We start from the raw sequence: 23,393 nt of genomic DNA on the forward strand, positions 1-23,393 counted from the left end.
TGGCAGTGGGTTTGCTTTCTTTGGTTTTTTTAGCAAATAAAAAGTACAACGGAGTGTATCCTGTATCAACATCTGTCTTTTTCTCCTCTTTTCCTCTTATGGTGGAGATTAGCCAACGGTTTGCCAAACTCGTTTCCTCTTCTTCCTTGGCACAAAGCTAGACAATATTCCCCAGGTCCCTTTGCATGCGGTTGAGTTCTGTTGCATGGAAGTGAGAAGTGACAGATACCACTTCAGACTTGGGCCATAAACTTTCCCCAACACAGCATATTCCATACTGTTTCCCTTTCCATAGGCTTTTACAGATGATCAGGGCAACTTTGGAAATCATTCACTGAAGTCAGAAAGCCGTAAGATAGAAGGAGCCCAGGTTGCCATATCACCACTTGGAAGAGAGTCACCCCAATCATGAACATCCATTATGGACTTTACATCAGAGAAAAATTAACTCATATTATGTTTGAATGATCAAATATCTGGGGGTTTGTTTGATACACCAGCTACCACTATCACAGCTAATCACTCTGTCTCCTCTTCTTTCAACTGTTTTCTTTCTTCTTTCTGCTCATATAAACTTGGCCAAGGCTGAAAAGACTGAAATAGAGAATCTAATATGGTATTGTTTTCTCATCTCGACTTTTTGTTTCATTTGAGAGTTCCTGGTCCTATGTGCTTGGGAAATTCACTTCAACAATCGTCACCTAGAAACCAGCATTATTACCAGATATCTGCAGTATAGTGTGTGGTTTATTCTTTTTCCTTTTAGTGATGTCACCTAAATGAACTGTTCCAATTTAGAATCATTTCCACTTTAGAAATATATGAAGAATCCAATCCACATGCCTTATGACTTGTCAAGGAAATTAACTATAAAGACAATATCAATACAATACAATTAAAATGAAAGCTTTTCACATATTTAATTTCCTCCTGACCTAACTTTCTTTAGTCATTAAACACAAAACAAAAAAAAAAAGTGAATTCATTATTTGCAAATAGATGAGATTGCCTAATGTATTCTAGGAAGAACTAAGACACCCCTTTGTGGGCACATGCACACATATACATGGGAGCACGCATGTTCTCCTCTCTATCAAGGGTAAAGCTAAAAATGCAGGTAAGGATAACAAACCATCCTAAGTTGGTACCAATATAGACTCAGTATCAAAAAACAAAACAAGAGGGCGGAGCCAAGATGGCGGACTAGGCAGACGCTACCTCGGATCCCTCTTACAACAAAGACACGGAAAAACAAGTGAATCGATCACATACATAACAATCTACGAACCCTGAACAACAAACACAGATTTAGAGACGGAGAACGAACTAATACGGGGAAGTAGCGATTGTTTCCAGAGCCTGGAGCCAGCGTACCAGTCAGGTACGGCACAAGCACAGAGACCTGCTCCACCCCCCTGAACTAACCCCGGGAGGGGGACCAGCTGGTTCCACGGGCGGCGTGGGACGCAGCCGGTAGGAGAAGTCCCCGGGAGGCAGTGACTGATCTTGGAGCAGAAAGAGCAGCATCCGAGCCGGGGAACCGTCCCGCAGGGATTAGGACTGCACGCAGCGGATTTTCTGGAAAAACTAGTTTCCCAGTGATGGCTCGGAGACAACAATCCATATCAAACCACTTAAAGAAGCAGACCGGGACAGCTTCTCCAACCCCCCAAACAAAAGAATCAAAATCTTTCCCAAATGAAGATACAATTTTGGAATTATCAGATACAGAATATAAAAAACTAATTTACAGAATGCTTAATGATATCACAAATGAAATTAGGATATCTGCAGAAAAAGCCAAGGAACACACTGATAAAACTGTTGAAGAACTCAAAAAGATTATTCAAGAACATACTGGAAAAATTAATAAGTTGCAAGAATCCATAGAGAGACAACATGTAGAAATCCAAAAGATTAACAATAAAATAACAGAATTAGACAACGTAATAGGAAGTCAGAGGAGCAGACTCGAGCAATTAGAATGCAGACTGGGACATCTGGAGGACCAGGGAATTAACACCAACATAGCTGAAAAAAAATCAGATAAAAGAATTAAAAAAAATGAAGAAACCCTAAGAATTATGTGGGACTCTATCAAGAAGGATAACCTGCGGGTGATTGGAGTCCCAGAACAGGGAGGAGGGACAGAAAACACAGAGAAAATAGTTGAAGAACTTCTGACAGAAAACTTCCCTGACATCATGAAAGACGAAAGGATATCTATCCAAGATGCTCATCGAACCCCATTTAAGATTGATCCAAAAAGAAAAACACCAAGACATATTATCATCAAACTCACCAAAACCAAAGATAAACAGAAAATTTTAAAAGCAGCCAGGGAGAAAAGAAAGGTTTCCTTCAAGGGAGAATCAATAAGAATATGTTCTGACTACTCAGCAGAAACCATGCAGGCAAGAAGGGAATGGGACGACATACACAGAACACTGAAGGAGAAAAACTGCCAGCCAAGGATCATATATCCAGCAAAACTCTCTCTGAAATATGAAGGCGAAATTAAGATATTTACAGACAAACACAAGTTTAGAGAATTTGCAAAAACCAAACCAAAGCTACAAGAAATACTAAAGGATATTGTTTGGTCAGAGAACCAATAATATCAGATATCAGCACAACACAAGGTCACAAAACAGAACGTCCTGATATCAACTCAAATAGGGAAATCACAAAAACAAACAAATTAAGATTAATTAAAAAAAAAAAATACACATAACAGGGAATCATGGAAGTCAATAGGTAAAAGATCACAATAATCAAAAAGAGGGACTAAATACAGGAGGCATTGAACTGCCATATGGAGAGTGATACAAGGCGATATAGAGCAATACAAGTTAGGTTTTTACTTAGAAAAATAGGGGTATATAATGAGGTAACCACAAAAAGGTATAACAACTCTATAACTCAAGACAAAAACCAAGAAAAACGTAACGACTCAACTAACATAAAGTCAAACACTATGAAAATGAGGATCTCACAATTTACTAAGAAAAACGCCTCAGCACAAAAAAGTATGTGGAAAAATGAAATTGTCAACAGCACACATAAAAAGGCATCAAAATGACAGCACTAAAAACTTACTTATCTATAATTACCCTGAATGTAAATGGACTAAATGCACCAATAAAGAGACAGAGAGTCACAGACTGGATAAAGAAACACGATCCATCTATATGCTGCCTACAAGAGACACACCTTAGACTTAGAGACTCAAATAAACTAAAACTCAAAGGATGGAAAAAAGTATATCAAGCAAACAATAAGCAAAAAAGAAGAGGAGTAGCAATATTAATTTCTGACAAAATAGACTTTAGACTTAAATCCACCACAAAGGATAAAGAAGGACACTATATAATGATAAAAGGGACAATTGATCAGGAAGACATAACCATATTAAATATTTACGCACCCAATGACAGGGCTGCAAGATACATAAATCAAATTTTAACAGAACTGAAAAGCGAGATAGATACCTCCACAATTATAGTAGGAGACTTCAACACACCACTTTCGGAGAAGGACAGGACATCCAGCAAGAAGCTCAACAGAGACACGGAAGATCTAATTACAACAATCAACCAACTTGACCTCATTGACTTATACAGAACTCTCCACCCAACTGCTGCAAAATATACTTTTTTTTCCAGCGCACATGGAACATTCTCTAGAATAGACCACATATTAGGACATAAAACAAACCTTTGCAGAGTCCAAAACATCGAAATATTACAAAGCATCTTCTCAGATCACAAGGCAATAAAACTAGAGATCAATAACAGAAAAACGAGGGAAAAGAAATCAAATACTTGGAAAATGAACAATACCCTCCTGAAAAAAGACTGGGTTATAGAAGACATCAAGGAGGGAATAAGGAAATTCATAGAAAGCAACGAGAATGAAAATACTTCCTATCAAAACCTCTGGGACACAGCAAAAGCAGTGCTCAGAGGCCAATTTATATCAATAAATGCACACATACAAAAAGAAGAAAGAGCCAAAATCAGAGAACTGTCCCTACAACTTGAACAAATAGAAAGTGAGCAACAAAAGAATCCATCAGGCACCAGAAGAAAACAAATAATAAAAATTAGAGCTGAACTAAATGAATTAGAGAACAGAAAAACAATTGAAAGAATTAACAAAGCCAAAAGCTGGTTCTTTGAAAAAATTAACAAAATTGATAAACCATTGGCTAGACTGACTAAAGAAATACAGGAAAGGAAACAAATAACCCAAATAAGAAATGAGAAGGACCACATCACAACAGAACCAAATGAAATTAAAAGAATCATTTCAGATTATTATGAAAAATTGTACTCTAACAAATTTGAAAACCTAGAAGAAATGGATGAATTCCTGGAAAAACACTACCTACCTAAACTAACACATTCAGAAGTAGAACAACTAAATAGACCCATAACAAAAAAAGAGATTGAAACGGTAATCAAAAAACTCCCAACAAAAAAAAGTCCCGGCCCGGACGGCTTCACTGCAGAGTTCTACCAAATTTTCAGAGAAGAGTTAACACCACTACTACTAAAGGTATTCCAAAGCATAGAAAATGACGGAATACTACCCAACTCATTCTATGAAGCCACCATCTCCCTGATACCAAAACCAGGTAAAGACATTACAAAAAAAGAAAATTATAGACCTATATCCCTCATGAACATTGATGCAAAAATCCTCAACAAAATTCTAGCCAATAGAATCCAACAACACATCAAAAAAATAATTCACCCTGATCAAGTGGGATTTATACCAGGTATGCAAGGCTGGTTTAATATCAGAAAAACCATTAATGTAATCCATCACATAAATAAAACAAAAGACAAAAACCACATGATCTTATCAATTGATGCAGAAAAGGCATTTGACAAAGTCCAACACCCATTCATGATAAAAACTCTTACCAAAATAGGAATTGAAGGAAAATTCCTCAACATAATAAAGGGCATCTATGCAAAGCCAACAGCCAATGTCACTCTAAATGGAGAGAACCTGAAAGCATTTCCCTTGAGAACGGGAACCAGACAAGGATGCCCTTTATCACCGCTCTTATTCAACATCGTGTTGGAAGTCTTAGCCAGGGCAATCAGGCTAGACAAAGAAATAAAAGGTATCCGGATTGGCAAGGAAGAAGTAAAGTTATCACTATTTGCAGATGACATGATTATATACACAGAAAACCCTAAGGAATCCTCCAGAAAACTACTGAAACTAATAGAAGAGTTTGGCAGAGTCTCAGGTTATAAAATAAACATACAAAAATCACTTGGATTCCTCTACATCAACAAAAAGAACACCGAAGAGGAAATAACCAAATCAATACCATTCACAATAGCCCCCAAGAAGATAAGATACTTAGGAATAAATCTTACCAAGGATGTAAAAGACCTATACAAAGAAAACTACAAAGCTCTACTACAAGAAATTCAAAAGGACATACTTAAGTGGAAAAACATACCTTGCTCATGGATAGGAAGACTTAACATAGTAAAAATGTCTATTCTACCAAAAGCCATCTATACATTTAACGCACTTCCGATCCAAATTCCAATGTCATATTTTAAGGGGATAGAGAAACAAATCACCAATTTCATATGGAACGGAAAGAAGCCCCGGATAAGCAAAGCACTACTGAAAAAGAAGAAGAAAGTGGGAGGCCTCACCTTACCTGACTTCAGAAACTATTATACAGCCACAGTAGTCAAAACAGCCTGGTATTGGTACAACAACAGACACATAGACCAATGGAACAGAATTGAGAACCCAGACATAGATCCATCCACGTATGAGCAGCTGATATTTGACAAAGGACCAGTGTCAATTAACTGGGGAAAAGATAGCCTTTTTAACAAATGGTGCTGGCATAACTGGATATCCATTTGCAAAAAAATGAAACAGGACCCATACCTCACACCATGCACAAAAACTAACTCCAAGTGGATCAAAGACCTAAACATAAAGACTAAAACGATAAAGATCATGGAAGAAAAAATTGGGACAACCCTAGGAGCCCTAATACAAGGTATAAACAGAATACAAAACATTACCAAAAATGATGAAGAGAAACCCGATAACTGGGAGCTCCTAAAAATCAAACACCTATGCTCATCTAAAGACTTCACCAAAAGAGTAAAAAGACCACCTACAGATTGGGAAAGAATTTCCAGCTATGACATCTCCGACCAGCGCCTGATCTCTAAAATCTACATGATTCTGTCAAAACTCAACCACAAAAAGACAAACAACCCAATCAAGAAGTGGGCAAAGGATATGAACACACATTTCACTAAAGAAGATATTCAGGCAGCCAACAGATACATGAGAAAATGCTCTCGATCATTAGCCATTAGAGAAATGCAAATTAAAACTACGATGAGATTCCATCTCACACCAGCAAGGCTGGCATTAATCCAAAAAACACAAAATAATAAATGTTGGAGAGGCTGCGGAGAGATTGGAACTCTCATACACTGCTGGTGGGAATGTAAAATGGTACAACCACTTTGGAAATCTATCTGGCGTTATCTTAAACAGTTAGAAATAGAACTACCATACAACCCAGAAATCCCACTCCTAGGAATATACCCTAGAGATAAAAGAGCCTTCATACAAACAGATATATGCACACCCATGTTTATTGCAGCTCTGTTTACAATAGCAAAAAGTTGGAAGCAACCAAGGTGTCCATCAACGGATGAATGGGTAAATAAATTGTGGTATATTCACACAATGGAATACTACGCATCGATAAAGAACAGTGACGAATCTCTGAAACATTTCATAACATGGAGGAACCTGGAAGGCATTATGCTGAGCGAAATTAGTCAGAGGCAAAAGGACAAATATTGTATAAGACCACTATTATAAGATCTTGAGAAATAGTAAACCTGAGAAGAACACATACTTTTGTGGTTACGAGGGGGGGAGGGAGGGAGGGTGGGAGAGGGTTTTTTATTGATTAATCAGTAGATAAGAACTGCTTTAGGTGAAGGGAAAGACAACACTCAATACATGGAAGGTCAGCTCAATTGGACTGGACCAAAAGCAAAGAAGTTTCCGGGATAAAATGAATGCTTCAAAGGTCAGCGGAGCAAGCGCGGGGGTCTGGGGAACATGGTTTGCGGGGACTTCTAAGTCAATTGGCAAAATAATTCTATTATGAAATCATTCTGCATCCCACTTCGAAATGTGGCGTCTGGGGTCTTAAATGCTAACAAGCAGCCATCTAAGATGCAGCAATTGGTCTCAACCCACCTGGAGCAAAGGAAAATGAAGAACACCAAGCCCACAAGACAACTAAGAGCCCAAGAGACAGAAAGGGCCACATGAACCAGAGACCTACATCATCCTGAGACCAGAAGAACTAGTTGGTGCCCGGCCACAATCGATGACTGCCCTGACAGGGAGCTCAGCAGAGGACCCCTGAGGGAGCAGGAGATCAGTGGGATGCAGATCCCAAATTCTCATAACAAGACCAAACTTAATGGTCTGACTGAGACTGGAGGAATCCCGGCGGCCATGCTCCCCAGACCTTCAGCTGACACAGGACAGGAACCATCCCCGAAGACAACTCTTCAGAAATGAAAGGGACTGGTCAGCGGGTGGGAGAGAGATGCTGATGAAGAGTGAGCTAATTATATCAGGTGGACACTTGAGATTGTGTTGGCAACTCTTGCCTGGAGGGGGGATGGGAGGATAGAGAGAGAGGGAAGCCGGCAAAATTGTCAAGAAAGGAGAGACTGAAAGGGCTGACTCAAGACGGGGAGAGTAAGTGGGAGTAGGGAGTGAGATGTATGTAAACTTATATGTGACAGACTGATTGGATTTGTAAACGTTCACTTGAAGCTTAATAAAAGTTATTATAAAAAAAAAAAAAAAAACAAAAAAAAACAAAAAACAAACCTTTTGCGGTCGAGTGGATTTTGACTCATAGAAACACTATAAGACAGAGTAGAACTGTCCCATAGTGTTTCCAAGGAGCAGCTGGTAGATTCAAACTGCCCATCTTTTGGTTAGCAGTTGAGCTCTTAACCACTGCACCACCAAGGCTCCTGTTCCACCAGGGCTCCAGTATAATGGGGTTATAAACATGTATTTAGTGCCTATGTTTACAACTAAAGGCCCATAAGGAAAGAAAGAAGGGAGGAAGGAAGGAAAGAGGGAGGGAGTAAGGAAATAAAAGAAAAAAATTGTTCTAACCTCTCCAGATTATTTACTATGTAAACCATCTCACATTTTTCCCCTATAAACAAGTTTAAGGAGTCTATTTGGGGGTGTTTGGGATTGTTGTGTTTTTCATAAATTTAACAATCATAGCTCCGAAGCTTAATCACTTGTATGTGTTAGGAGACCAGATGGTTCAGTGGGTGTTTGTTTACAGCTCTTTGCATAAGGTTTTCAGCTGCTTTTTAGACCAAAGCTGAACATTTCAACTAAGAAAGGAAGCAATGAAGAATTCATGCAAAACCACTGGATTTCCTAAATCCCTGGGCTTCGGGCCTTTCTGCTGCCATTTTGTGTACCTTCACAAGGCTTTATTTAGCCCAAAGAAACAATTACATTATGTCTAAAGTGCTTTGTGTTCTTTATGGGACTAAAACACACCGTGGGGATGTATCACGGATTGAACTGAATTGTGTCCCTCCAAAAATTCATGTGTCAACTTGGCTGGGCCATGATTCCCAGTATTGTGTGATTGTCTACCATTTTGTCATCTGATGTGGTTTTCCTAAGTGTTGTAAATCCTATCTCTATGATGTTAATGAGACGGGATTAGAGGCAGTTATGCTAATAAGGCAGGATTCTCTCTACAAGATTGGATTGCGTCGTGAGCCAATCTCTTTTGAGATATAAAAGACAGAATCAAGCAGAGAGACATGGTGACCTCAAACCGCCAAGAAAGAAGCACCAGGAGCATAGTTCATCCTTTGGACTTGGGGTCCCTGTGCTGAGAAGCTCCTTGACCAGGGAAGATTGTTGACAAGGACCTTCCTCCAGAGCGGACAGAGAGAGAAAGCCTTCCCCTGGAGCTGGCCCTGAATTTGAACTTCTATCCTCCTGGATTGTGAGAGAATAAACTGTTTGTTAAAGCCATCTGCCTGTGGCATTTCTGTTATAGCAGCAGTAGGTAGCTAAGACAGGGTGCGTGTCTACTGTGGGCTCCTAACTGTTCTGGATGCTGCTGGTGGACCCACTAGAAGAGGACAGAGCACTCTGCCTCCCAACATCTCACCATTCTGAAGCTATAATTTAGTATGTTTCCTGTTTCTACTGCCTTCTCAAACTGAGATATTTAGACCAACTCCACCCACCTCTAGCTCCCCATTTCTGGATGTGGTTGAAGGGAGCTAAAGAAAACTTTCTTGGTGAGTCCCCATTCTTGGTTTCCTGTACATTAACCACAGAGCCACTCTCTGCAAACACGCAAAACCTGTAGGTTTATTTACCACAAAATAAGTGAAATCATATTAAAGGTCCCTCAAGGGGGAATGAACGGTTTCATCAGGGCACAAACGTTTAAGGCTGTGAAAAGAGGAGCATGCATTCTTGCTTTCTGGCTGAGAAGATCTCTCTTCTCTGATCTCACTGTCCACTCTGGCACTTAACTTCTTTCAAGGGAAAGAAATGCAGTCAATACTTGCTTATCTTCATTTTTAACAAGATTAATAAGGTTCAGCATAGTTAGCCCACCAAGTATTAAAGTAGCAGATCATAAACCGTCATCACTTATAGGTTTCCTAACCTGGTCTCTTTCCTGTCACTACCCAACCAGCTTACCTGGAAGTAAGATAATTGAGGTGAAAAAGACAGGGGGAGAATATGCATATCTTTGCTTTTCAGTGAGTTTGTCTCTACCTGGTCTCTTTCCTGTCACTACCCAACCAGCTTACCTGGAAGTAAGATAATTGAGGTGAAAAAGACAGGGGGAGAATATGCATATCTTTGCTTTTCAGTGAGTTTGTCTCTATCATAGTCTGTAAAAATTAACAAGAAATTACAAACTAACAAAAAGTGCATTTGGTCGTCCACTACCATTTGGTGGATTTGTTTCCTCTCTTACTAGTTTGGGAAAACAAAGAAGTACCTTTTTCATAAATTCTTACAGATTACCTTGCAAAATGTGATCTCATTTTTTTTTAATTGTTATGGTGAAAATATACACAGCAAAATCTTCATCAGTACAGGAAACTCCAAATTTACAATTCAATGACATTGATTACATTTTTCATGTTGTTCCACCTTCAATTGCTACCCTTTCAAAAATATTTCAGCACCATTAACATAAACTCAGTGCCCCCCAAACACCTGATCTCATTTGACTGTGTCTTCAAGATAAAGAACGTGTTCCATTTATCGTTAATTCTCCACAGAGCAACACAATTTCTGACACGTAGCTGCTGTTCCATAAATGTATGTTGAATGAATGAAGGCATGAATTACTGGATATGACTATTCTCTTCCGTTTCTAATGAACTCAAAGCTTAATTTACTATATGTTATTGGACTTTTCAAGGTCCAGGGGGGTGCAAACTCTTTGCACTTGGCTACTACCTGGAAGGTGGGCAGCTGGAATCCACCTAGTGGAGCTGTGGAAGAAAGCCCTGGCGATCTAATTCCGTAAGATCACCAAAAAAACCAAACCAAACCCACTGCCATCGAGTCCTCTGACTCATAGCGACCCTACAGGACAGAGCAGAACTGCCCGATAGAGTTTCCAAGGAGCACCCAGTGGATTTGAACTGCTGACCTCTTGGTTAGCAGCTGTAGCATTAACCACTATGCCACTAGGGTTTCCCCATAAGACCACAGCCATTTAAAACCCTCTGGAACACAGTTCTACACTGAAACACAGGAGGTCACCATGAGTCAGAACCAACTCCAGGGCAAAGGGTTTCTTTCTTTCTTTCTTTCTTAATTGATCTTTACAATGTAAAGGTAGGAACACCTAGAAAAACTCATGTGAATGTTCCACCTTCTGCTCTAAAGGCAACTTCTTCAAGAAGTATCTTTACATTGTTTATAGCCTTTAAGGAGGGAGAGGGTATCTGGTCAAATTCAAACAGACTTGAAATACTGACTTGATTTGCAACAAAAGAAAACCGATCTAGAAAATAGACTTGCCCATGGCAACAGTACCCACTATATAGTAATAAACCTTCAATTAAAACTTGTTAAATTAATTAATAAATAGCAACCAGCTTTGTATAGAGGCAGGGCCTAGCTTAGGATGTCAGAGGTTAAATACAAACTGAATTCCAGATCTGTTAAATATCCTTCCATTGCTCTGGATAATGATGAAGTTTTCTTGTTTGTGACAGAGATCATTTTACACAATGATTGGAGACGTTCATCCTTGCTTACGTAGTGGGTAAAAATTTAGGTTCACATATCTGAGAAAGGTAGTCATGACTACAAAATGTGAAGCCTCATAAGAATAAAACCAGAATATGAGTTATAGTTTTTCACCTTAAAAAACCAACCCATTTCAGTCGAGCCAATTCCAACTCCTAGAGACCTTATAGGACGGGGTAGAACTGCCCCACAGAGTTTTCAAGGAGCGCCTGGTGGATTTGAACTGCCAACTTTTTGGTTAGCAGCGGTAGCACTTAACCAGTACACCACCAGGGTTTCTAGTTCTTCACCTTAGGCAGCTAAAAGCTGTCCCAGAAATTCACATTGTTAGTCTTAACCCTATATTAAAAGCACACTTTTTTTTTTTTAAATATACAAGCCTCCACCTAATGAAAGCTCATACACACAGAGTTTTCAAGAGATGTGGACTAGAGAATTCAGTTTAAAATTAGTGGTCATGTGAAATGTTTAAAACCAAGGCACTATTTCATTGAATCATATTCCTCTAACAAACACTGGAAAAATCTAACGAGGCCTGTTTACATGTAGAACTTCTCCTGGGAAGATCAAAGGAGAGCAGAAACTTCAGTGGTAGCCATGAAATATCACTTGTATTCACTAGATATGTTTTATATCCTGTCAGCGGCAGCATATTCATTTAGCATCAGACGCAGTTATCCAGGGACTTAGATCATACAGCAAGTGTCAATACTGATGTGCCTATTTATAGCCCAATAAACTAGACTCTGAGCAATATTAGTAATGTTAGGCTTAGGTAGTGCTTCCAGTATTAATGCCTTAATACAGATATATTGCTATAAGCATAGTTTACAGCGTGGAACATAAACACAAATCGGATGATACTAATAAAACACTTTCTTGACTGCTTAACAACATACTGCCAAGATGGGCTTTACGCACCACACAACGGAGCAGAAGGCAGTGATATATATTTAAATTTTCCATTTTTAAGCTGTCACTCAAAAACTTTTCATACTTTTTTTAGCTTATTGATCTTACCGGCTTATGATAAGACTTCAACTGCTTGGTTGGGCTGTTTTTAGCTTCTGCTTCTTATTAAAAGAGCTAAATCAGGAATCATGAAATGCTACTAATTTAGCAGTTTTCAATAGAAATGAAGGCTAAAAACAGTACCAAAATGGTGTAACCCTCATGCTTTATTGCCCTAGAATCCCAGACTTAATGTAACTACAGTGTGGTATAGCGTGACACTGAGTGTATCAGAGCTGTGTGTCATATATGCATACATACTTGGAAATAAAAGCTTGTATTCAATATGCTAAAATAATTGCTACAGATTTTCAGATATACCATTTGGATATACCATTAGGTATTTCTGTATGGAAATATTATTTACCCAGTTCTGTATTTTTATCCTCCTCTCTGTTTCTTCCATTCACAAAGGAAATTCCATCCTTAATGTTTTGCTACTTCTACCCTTACAGTAAGGGGCCCTGGTGGCACAGTGGTTAAGAGCTCGGCTGCTAACCAAAATGTCAGCAGTTCTAATTCACCAGGCGCTCCTTGGAATGTGGGGTAGTTCTGCTCTGTCCTATAGGTTCGCTACGAGTTAGAATCGACTCGATGGCAGATGGCAACAGGTTTACCTTACACTATCCACTCGACACCAAGACAATTAAAATACCATCAGCAGAACAGCTGGGTCTATTGACTGATTATCTGATCAACCAACCTGCCTCCCCCTCCTCGCCGAGTTAGCTGCTTTGTTCGGGCTTTGAGTTAAAAAAAAAAAAAAAGTTGCCATCCAGTGTATTCCTACTCATAGCAACCCTACAGGACAGAGTAGAACTGCCCCATACAGTTTCCAAGGAGCGCCTGGATATCCGAACTGCCGACCTTTTGGTGAGCAACCGTAGCTCTTTACCACTACACCACCAGGGCTTTGAGTAGGAGATTATATGTTACAAATGAAAACTTTCAAACACTGATTTTGGACTCAGAGCCCTGTTCTCTCACCTGTATCAGATCCCCCATCAGACTTTCTAGGAGCTCTTCAGCTAAGTGTGATTCGTTTCACTCCTCAGTACAAGTCCCAAAGTTCAAGGCTCGGTGTGGAAGAGGCAGTGGCCCGCATAGCTAACTGACCATATTTTGCAAAGAGCTGCAGAGAAACGGAAGTGACACCCTCTCAAGGCCAGGGTCCATAATAAATATTCCTGGGATGAACAAGCAGTGTGGTCATGGTCATGAATCACAGGACAGTCCGGAATCTCACACGGTCAGGTCTGACAAAGCACCAGCTTTGTTCTTATTCCCTGTGACACTCTGCCCTGATGTTCTTGCCAGCAGGGGTGATGGGGCAACTATTAAACACCACTGAAATGTATTCTCAACAGCAAGAGCAGCTGGATTTTTAGTTACTATAATTGTATCTACTTTCTAAGATGATCCTGGGAGCTGCGCAAGATGGGGCAAAATTGGTTGAAAAGATGCATATTAATGGAAGGGAGATTTTTTTCTTTCTTTCTTAGTGTTTCTAAAATCATTGGGCTACTATAAGAATTTATTTACTTGACAACCTGTATTGTCAATAATTTTTAACTTCCTGCAACCCTTCAAACTAACTCCTCAAATCTTTCCTGGCAGTGCACTGGTGCCAGCTGCTAGCATCTGGATACTACCAACGGTCAACAATTTTCTATAGTGCTCACTGCCTCATTTCAGCACCCCTCTTTTCACTGACGCAACTGCTTCTACGGAAATTCTTTACCATCGTCCGCACTGGGTCATGCTGGCTTGTCTCCAATCTGCATATGTACGTATGTATGTGTACACGAGGGTGTGCACACCCAAAGACGCACGTTTCTATTTTCCCCCATTTAAAGATGGTGATGAACTGGCTGCTCAGAGCTTTTCTGACAGCCAAGCGAAGTGGTAGCTACAGTGACCAGGGATGTCCTGGCTCCTCCTTGCAGAAAGGTATTCAGCGCACGTAGTAATTATCCATCCATCTCATTCACACTAAAGGCATGGCAATGCAATTTTAGCCTTATAATCAAGACCATATGACAAAAACCAAGGCCATTAGGGACCAATTTCGGGTATTCTCTGCAAGACAATGATTTTCCAACTGCACTTGCATATGCTGAGTAGTTGCCTCTGCACGACTGCACCTGCTCTCATTTATGGCCTTCCGCGCCTTTCCTAGTAATGCAACAGAGCAAAGTTTTAAAGGCTCGCTGGCTGGATTTTTTTTTTTTTTCATAAATTTTTTTTTTTTTTTTAATTTCCCAAAGCATAGTATGAAAATGCTGAGGGAAAAATTTCTTCCTATGCCAATGCCTGTATTTCAGAGCTTTGCTTCCCTGTCTTTCTTCTTTTTCGTCCCCTCTGCCCCGACTCCTTCGTCCTTACTCTCTGCCCCGCTTGCTTCCTTTCCTAGGAGCTGCAGGATGGCACTCCAGGCCCATAATTACTTCACGTGTACTTTTGACCTCACTACTTCAGGTTCAGTGACATAATAATGTTGTCTCTGAGAGCACGGTGATGTCATCATAAATCACAGAGCCATGCGGGCAAAGGCTCCGCTGGCGAAGGAAAAAGAACGCCAAATTATTTTGTAATTATATAAAAAAGTGTAGCTTAAAGGTTTTCTTATGTCTTCACAAAACTCTTAGCGAAATTAATAACCCCAGGCCCCTTTTAGAGATACGAAGAAAACACTAAAATCAACAATAGGGTTTATCATTAATGATTTACCAATGGGGGGTGGCGGGGAAAGCAGCTGAAAAATCATTAAACTAGTAAGAAGGAAAAATTAAAAACGACCCATCAACTACATTTCACTACCAATATTCTGAATTTCCTATAGATTCCATGATGTTTCCTATTCTTGCATTCCTGAAGGGAGGAGAAATTTTCCCTGAACATCAGTTAGTTGCCATCTCGAGTCTTTAGCTTATAAACCAGGTTACACCATATCATCTTGCATCTGGACTGTTTTTTTTTTTTTAATTCTGAGATAACAGACTTGTTAACATAAGTTTTATCACTTTTTTGTTTTTAATTGCAAGACTGCATGGATAAAAAAATGTGATAAGTAATAACTCAGTGCCTTTCTTTTAAACATCAATACAGTTTACATTGAAAAGGTAATCTCACGTTGCTGGTGATCATTTCAGGAAAGCTCTGTGAAGACACCATGAGGACTACCTATCCCGGTATCGGGGTCATCAAAACCAAGCTCACTTTGCTCCATTCTAGACTCTGGAAATATCGTCCTCATTGCCACTTCTTGTTGCCTAATTCAACACGCTGCATCTTGGCCTATTCTAGGGAAACAGGAGCAGAAAGCATTATGCACTTTTCAATATCATGCACTTAGAAGCTCCTAATTACTTGACTAAGACATGCGTAAATAAGGGGATCTTATATAAAATGAGTCAAAGGCCATGGCTTTGGCATTCCACCACTTGGACAATATTCTGATCAGCTAATCAGGTTTTAAACGTGTACATAATGGATGTCTCAGAATATCAAGAGCATCAGACATAAATGTGTATAAAAGCAAAAAACCAAACCTGTTGTGTAGATTCCGACTCATAGGACAGAGTAGAACTGTCCCATTCAGTTTCCAAGGAGCTCCTGGTAGATTTGAACTGCCGACCTTTTGGTTAGCAGCCACAGCACTTAACCACTAGCCACCAGGGTCTCAGAACTGACTCAGCAGCAACTGGTTATAAATGTGAACGGTTCGTGTCGATATCAACGCTGTTTCCTCAGCGAAGGTGCGTGCCCGCTGCCAGGCAGAGGAGGAAGCTGGGACATCTCAGCAGTGATCCTGACTGGGCTTGTGCGGACTTAGCTGTTGATCTGATTGTCACCTCATTGGAACTATTTGCATTGGCAACAGCATATGGAGTTGGTATTAACTTAAAATTGAATCTCTTAAAATGCCTTCAAAAAAGATTGCTCTGTGAAGTTGCACTGAAAATAAAGTTATTGTCTAGTTACAAGCCGGCTCATGACACGCCTGGCAATGCAGTTAAAGGCAACAGTCACGGCCAAATCTTTCAGAAGAATTTATAAAATCTTGAGAGCTAACAGAGGCTGATGTAAATAACTCTTAGGTCACTCAGGTGCCAAACAGCTATCTGTTAAAAGCTTGCAATTACGGAATAAACAAAACCAACGTAGAAAAAAGCAAAACAGAACAAAAAGACAGATGAACTTCTGATATCCTGTAATAATAATACTTTCGATCCTAAATGTGGTAAAAGGTTCAAGATTATGAACACAGGTAATGAAAACCACCGTATCACTGTGATGCCCAAAATACTGGCCAATGGATAAAACTGATTCATAAGAATCTAAACATGGAAAAGACTCAGATTCTTATATTTCTTTCCTGAACTTTGGGGTCACCACCTTCTTTGGGCTCTCTTCCTCATTGGTTGCTTCTTTCCAAACTCCTCTGAGGGTTCTTCCTCCTCTCCCCATCTTTTAAATATTAGAGAAGCTATATCTTGGACCTCTTATCTTTCTGTGTTCACTCCCTAGGTAGCCCCAGGCAGTTTCCAGAGCTTTGAATACCACAAATATGCTGAAAAATCCCAAATTTGTAACTTTAGCTGAGATGTTGTTGTTGTTGTTGTTAGGTGCCGTCAAATTGACTCCTAATTATAGCTATATACAACAGAACGAAATACTGCCCGGTCCTGCGCCATCCTCATAATCGTCGCTGTGTTTGAGTCCATTATTGCAGCCACTGTGTCAGTCCATCTCATGGTGGGTCTTCCTCTTTTTTGCTGACGCTCTATTTTACCAAGCATGATGTCCTTCTCCAGGGACTGATCCCTGACAATAGCAAGTTCAAAGTATGTGAGACGAAGTCTCACCATCCTTACTAATAAGGAGCATTCTGGTGATTCTTCTTCCAAGGCAGACTTATTCGGTCTTCTGGCAGTCCATGGTATATTCGATATTCTTCACCAACACCACAACTCAAAGGCATCAATTCTTCTTCAGTCTTCCTTATTCATTGTCCAGCTTTCACATGCATATGAGGCGATTGAAAACATCATGGCTTGGACCAGGTGTACCTTAGTCATCAAAGAGACATCTGTGCTTTTTAACACTTTAAAGAGATCTCTTGCAGCAGATTTGCCCAATGCAATGCATCGTCTGATTTCTTGGCTGCTGCTTCCAAGGGCGTTGATTGTGGATCTAAGTAAAATGAAAGCCTTGACAACTTCAATCTTTTCTCCGTTAATCATGATGTTGCTCATTGGTCCAGTTGTGAGGATTTTTGTTTTCTTTATGTTCAGGCGCAATCCATTCTGAAGGCTGTGGTCTTTGATCTTCATCAGTAAGTGCTTGAAGTCCTCTTCACTTTCAGCAAGCAAGGTTGTGTCATCTGCAAGTTGTTAATGAGTCTTCCTCCAACCCTGATGCCCCATTCTCCTTCACATAGTACAGCTTCTCAGATCATTTGCTGAGGATACTGACTGAAGGAGTAGGGTGAAAGGATGCAACACTGATGCACACCTTTCCTGAGATAGCTGAGGGAGCTCCTCTAAACTTAAGACTCATTTATCTATCTTCCAACGTAGGACATTCATTTTTATGTCAAAATTAACACTTTCCCCAAAAATAACTTCTGATTACCCCCACCCTTTAACCATACTATATTTCTCCCAATAATTTCCATCTTCTGATTGTTCAGACTAAAAACTTTAAAGACATTCTTGATTTCTTTCTTTCTCTAACACCACTCATCCAATCCACTTATCTCTTCCTTCAAAATATATCCACAGTCTGAGCAGTTCTCATCTCCCTGCCCTTACCACTCTCCCACACCACCATCCTCTGTCTTCTGCACCACGCAATGGCATCCCAACTGGTCTTCCCCACAGAGAAGCCAAACTGATAGTATTTTTTTTTTTAAATTAGAGTATTAAGGTATTAAGATCTTGATTAATTATTGCCTACCTTAGCTATCCTGTGCTGGTATAACAGACATACCAAAGTGGGTGGCTTTAACAAACAGAATTTCACTTTCTCACAATTCAGGAGGCTTAAAGTCCAAATCTGGGGTGCAGGCTCTAGGGGAAGGCTTTCTGTCTCAGCTCTAGCAGAAGGTTGTCTCTTTTTCAGCTTCTGTGTGTTGGCACCTTGGTGATCTCCATGCGACATGGCATCTGTCTTCCCTCATCTTTGCCTTCTTCCTTGCTTAATCTGCTCTTTTATATCTCAAAAGAGACTGATTTAAGACACATCCTATACTAATACTGTCATATTAACATAAAAAAGAAAACCCATTTCCGAATGGGATTATAACCACAGGTATAATACCCACTGCTGTTCCACTGAAAACCCTGGTGGCATGTGGTTAAGAGCTATGGCTGCTAACCTAAAAGTTAAATCCATCAGGTGCTCCTTGAAACTCTACGGGGCAGTTCAACTCTGTCCTATAGGGTTGCTGTGAGTAGGAATCGACTCAATGGCAATGGGTAAAGGGCTGTTCCACTGCTTTTGAGTTGATTCCAACTCATAGGGACCCTATAAGACAGAACAGAACTGCCCCATAGGATTTCCAAGGCAGTAAATCTTTACGGAAGTAAACTGCCACATTTCTCTCCTGTGGAGCAGCTGGTGGGTTCGAACCGACAAACTTTTGTTTAGTAGCTGAGTGCTTTAACCCCTGCGCAGCCATTGGTCCTTACCACAGGTATAGGGGTTAGGATTAACAACACATATATTTTGCAAGACACAATTCAATCCATAATGTCGCTTACAATAAAATACACAGATTTTGGCGTATGGTTTGATGAGTTTTGACAAAAGCATTCAATCAAGTTATAGAAAATTTCTATCACCCAGAATATTTTGCTTATGCCCCTGTCCAGTCAATCCCGTCCCAAACAGATGAAACTAGTGTTCCGATCTCTATTATTACAGCTTAGTTTTGCCTGTTTCAGAACCTCACAAGAGTGTGATCATAAATTATGCACTCTTATTTGTGTCTGTCTTCCTCTTGCACAGCATAATATTTATGAGATTCACCCACGTTGTTGAGTAGACTAGTAGTTTGTACCATTTATTGACAAGTAGTATTGCTTGCTGAAAGCAAAGAGGAATTGAAACGCTTACTGATGAAGATCAAAGACAACAGCCTTCACTATGGGTTACACCTCAACATAAAGAAAACAAAAATCCTCACAACCAGACCAATAAGCAATGTCATGATAAATGGAGAAAGGACTGAAGCTGTCAAGGATTTCATTTTACTTGTATCTATAATCGACACCCACAGAAGCAGCAATCAAGAAATGAAATGATGTACTGTGTGGGGCAAATCTGCTGCAAATGACTGCTGAAAGTGTCAGAAAGCAAAGATGTCCCTTTGAGGACTAAGGTGCACCTAATCCAAGCCATGGTATTTCCAATTGCCTCATACGAATGCAAAAGTTGGACAATGAATAAGGAAGACTGAAAGAAGAATCAATGTCTTTGAATTATGCTGTTGGTGAGGAATATCCACTATAACATGGACTTCCAGAAGAATGAACAAATCTGTCTTGGAAGTAGCACAGTCAGAATGCTTCTTAGAAGCGAGATTGGCAAGACTTTATCTCATTTACTTTGGACATGAAACCCGGAGGGACTGGTTCCTGGAGAAGGGCATCACTCTTGGTGGAGGGTTAACAAAAAAAGAGGAAGACCTTTAATGAGACTGATTGACACGGCAGCTGCAACAATGGGCCCAAACATAGCAACGATTCTGAGGATGGCACAGGACCGGGTAGTGTTTCGTTCTGCCATGCATAAGGTTGCTATGAGTCAGAATCGATTCAATGGCACCTAACAACAACAACAGCATTCCATTTTATAAATATACCAGAATTTGTTCCCTATTTGTTGATGGACATTTGGGACTGTTTCCAGTTTTTAGCTTTTACGAATGAAGATGCTATGAACACTCTATGTAAACCTATGTTTTTGTTTTTCTTGGGTCAATACCTGAAAGTGGAACTCCTAAGTCATAGGGTAGGTGTATGCTGAATTTCATAAGAAACTTCCAAACTGTTTTCCAAAATGGCTGTACTGTTTTACACACTCACCAGCAATGGATGAAAGTTCCAGTTATGTTACATACTTACAAACAGGTTGTTATTGTCAGCAATTTTTGTTTTTGTTGCTTGTTTGTTTCAATTTTAGCAGTTGTAGTGGGTATGGAATAGTATCTCATCTTGGTTTCAGTTCACGAGTCCCTGATAACTAGTGATTTTGAACACGTTCTCATGTGATTATTGGCCATTTGTATATCTTCTTTTGTTAAGTGTCTGTTCATGTCTTTTGCACATTTTTAAAGAATGGCCTTTTAAATATATATCAGACCTTATCACTCCTCTGCTCAAAGCAGTCTACTAGTATTTCATATCACTAAATTAAAGACAAAATCTTTACAATAACTGTAAGCACGCACGGTATGATCCGCCCCTCCCCACCCAACCCAGTTAACTCCATGATCTCATCTCCTATTGCCTGCTTGCTCTGCTCCAGCCACTCCTGCCCCACTGTGTCCTTGAACAACCAAACAAGTCCCTCTGTCCTTGATGTTTCCTCTGTGGGAGCTTTCTTGCCCCAGCTATCCACCTGCCTGTTCTTTTACTTCCTTTAGTGCTTTCTGGAATATCCTGAATAAAATAGCAACCATATCCCCAGTATTCTCTATTCTCCTTATCCAGTTTTATTTTTTCCAAAGCAGCTACCATTACATTTTTAAACCTAGCCCTTCCTTACTTTTTTTCTTCCTTCTCTCCTTTCTTTCTTCCTTCCTTCCTCCCTTCTTTTCTTCCTTCCTCTCTCTCTGTTCTTAATAATTTACTTACATTGCTCACTGTTTATCTTCCTCTGCCAAAATTAAGCTTCATGAAGACAGGGAACCTTTGTTCATTGTTTTATGCTCATTTACTCCTTAAATATTTTGTTCGCTACTATAGCCCTGCATCCTAGAACAATTTTTTAACTCCCTAAAAGTATTGAGAAGACTATGAATCCAAAGTGTTTGCAAACTTAAACACATGAATTTTTAGTCTTCAACTACATTTCCTTCAAAAAGCTGCAAATATACTGATGTACAAATAATAATAATAAACTTAAAACTGTGCTTCCAAACACAAAGCTAAAATCCACAATATATATTTTTTAAAAAATGACGCTGAGTACACATATGAACAGCTAAGCTTTCTAGAACAAAGTAAAAAATTGTAAATATTTATATATTCTACAGAGTAAAAATAAAACAGGTAAATAAGATAACTTTTACTGGATTTTTAGTATGTGCCAAATCAAACATATTGCCACTGAGTCGATTCCAACTCATAGTGACCCTACAGTACAGAGTAGAACTGCCCCATAGGATTTCCAAGGCTGTAATCTTTATGGGGAAACCCTGGTGGCGTAGTGATTAAGTGCTATAGCTGCTAACCCAACAGTCGGCAGTTCAAATCTGCCAGGCACTCTTTGGAAACTCTACGGGGCAGTTCTACTCTGTCCTATAGGGTCACTATGAGTCGGAATTGACTCGATGGCACTGGGTTTGGTTTTGGTTTTGTTAATCTTTATGGAAGCAGACTGTCACATCCTTTTCCCACAGAGCAGCTGGTGGGTTCGTAACACCAACCTTTTGGTTAGTAGCTGAGCACTTAACCACTGCACCACCAGGGCTCCTTTTAGTATGTGCCAGGAAGTATTAATCCTCATAAGAACCCCATGAGGGACTATTTTCACTGAACAGATTGGGAAATCAAGGTTTAAAGTGTTTAAATAACTTAAATTCATACAACTATATAATATACCAAGAGCTATATTATATGGTATTAGCAGCTTGCCCAAATAGCATAAACACATACCACACCCCCCCCACCCCACCACACACACACACACACACACATAGGTGCAGCCAAAATTTAACTAGAATCAGAGATAGAACAGTTAAGAGAGAAGTCTGGAAAACAAGCAAAGGGGACATAAATCCTTCAAGCCCCCTGGAGGTTTTCAAAATTTAATATAAACATGCTTTTTATAATATTATCATAACATACACATTTTTATATTTTTATTTTTGTAATAGGTTCATGAGAGTTTGTTTTATTATCATGTTTCACCTTTTACATATCTGATACATGTATTCTTCTTATACTATTACAATAGTTCAAACACATATTATCTATTTAATCATCACGATTTACTCAAGTAGTGACTTACTCTTGATGGAATTATTGTTTCTTTGCCTATTTCCTTCTGGTGCTTAGAAGAGAAGGTGCTCAATCAACACTGTTGATTAACAGGCTTTTACTTTAGCCTGTTTTCTGTGGCAGCATGTGAAGAATTCTACCTTGCTTTAAACAAAGGCTACTAACTATAGGTGGCATTGTTGTAGCATATATCATGTTCTCAATTACCTGTATGACAGCCAAGACTGATACTAGTAAAACTTCATTTAAGTTTTTTAATTCAATTGAACCAGAAGGTCATTGACACTTCAGTAATTGCTATTGAAAACCATTTGGCTAAAAGAGAAAAACACACACATGTCTATACACACAAAATAAGCTGTGACATAATCTTTACTAGAGATTATTCGTTTTTAAAAGAATGACCCGGTCTGGTTTGTTATAAGTCCATTACAGCAATTATTTTACCTAAACAAATTTTTGAAGCATTCTAAAACAACAGTCAAGTGTTATGACATAAGTTATACAACCTAAGTTAAGAAAACTTGTGAGAGCATTCTTGTCTTCCCAAATGCAACCAGAAAGTCTACTTTTAAAGCTTTGTTCTCACTCTAAACTACGCAAAAACACAGAGGAGTGAAAGGACAAGAGAAGAAGCGGGAAGCAGCCCCCTAACTATAGATGGGCAACGTTGACAGCTTGGTCAACGCAGGATGAGGCTCTGGCGTTGCCCCTGCACCTCCGAATACTGGTGACCTGGTTATTCCTTCCCAACTGAAGAGCTCTTATGAA

The 23,393-nt window shown here is 39.5% G+C and overlaps 1 protein-coding gene across 14 annotated transcripts in view; it reads right to left on the minus strand.

The window, feature by feature from the left end:
* The window catches only part of ESRRG (estrogen related receptor gamma), a 724,179-nt gene that overhangs the window by 514,973 nt on the left and 185,813 nt on the right, over window positions 1-23,393 (minus strand). The window lies entirely within an intron of this gene.

This window comes from Elephas maximus, chromosome 24 (genome assembly GCF_024166365.1).
Source record: "Elephas maximus indicus isolate mEleMax1 chromosome 24, mEleMax1 primary haplotype, whole genome shotgun sequence".
Classification (NCBI taxonomy): Eukaryota; Metazoa; Chordata; class Mammalia; order Proboscidea; family Elephantidae; genus Elephas; species Elephas maximus.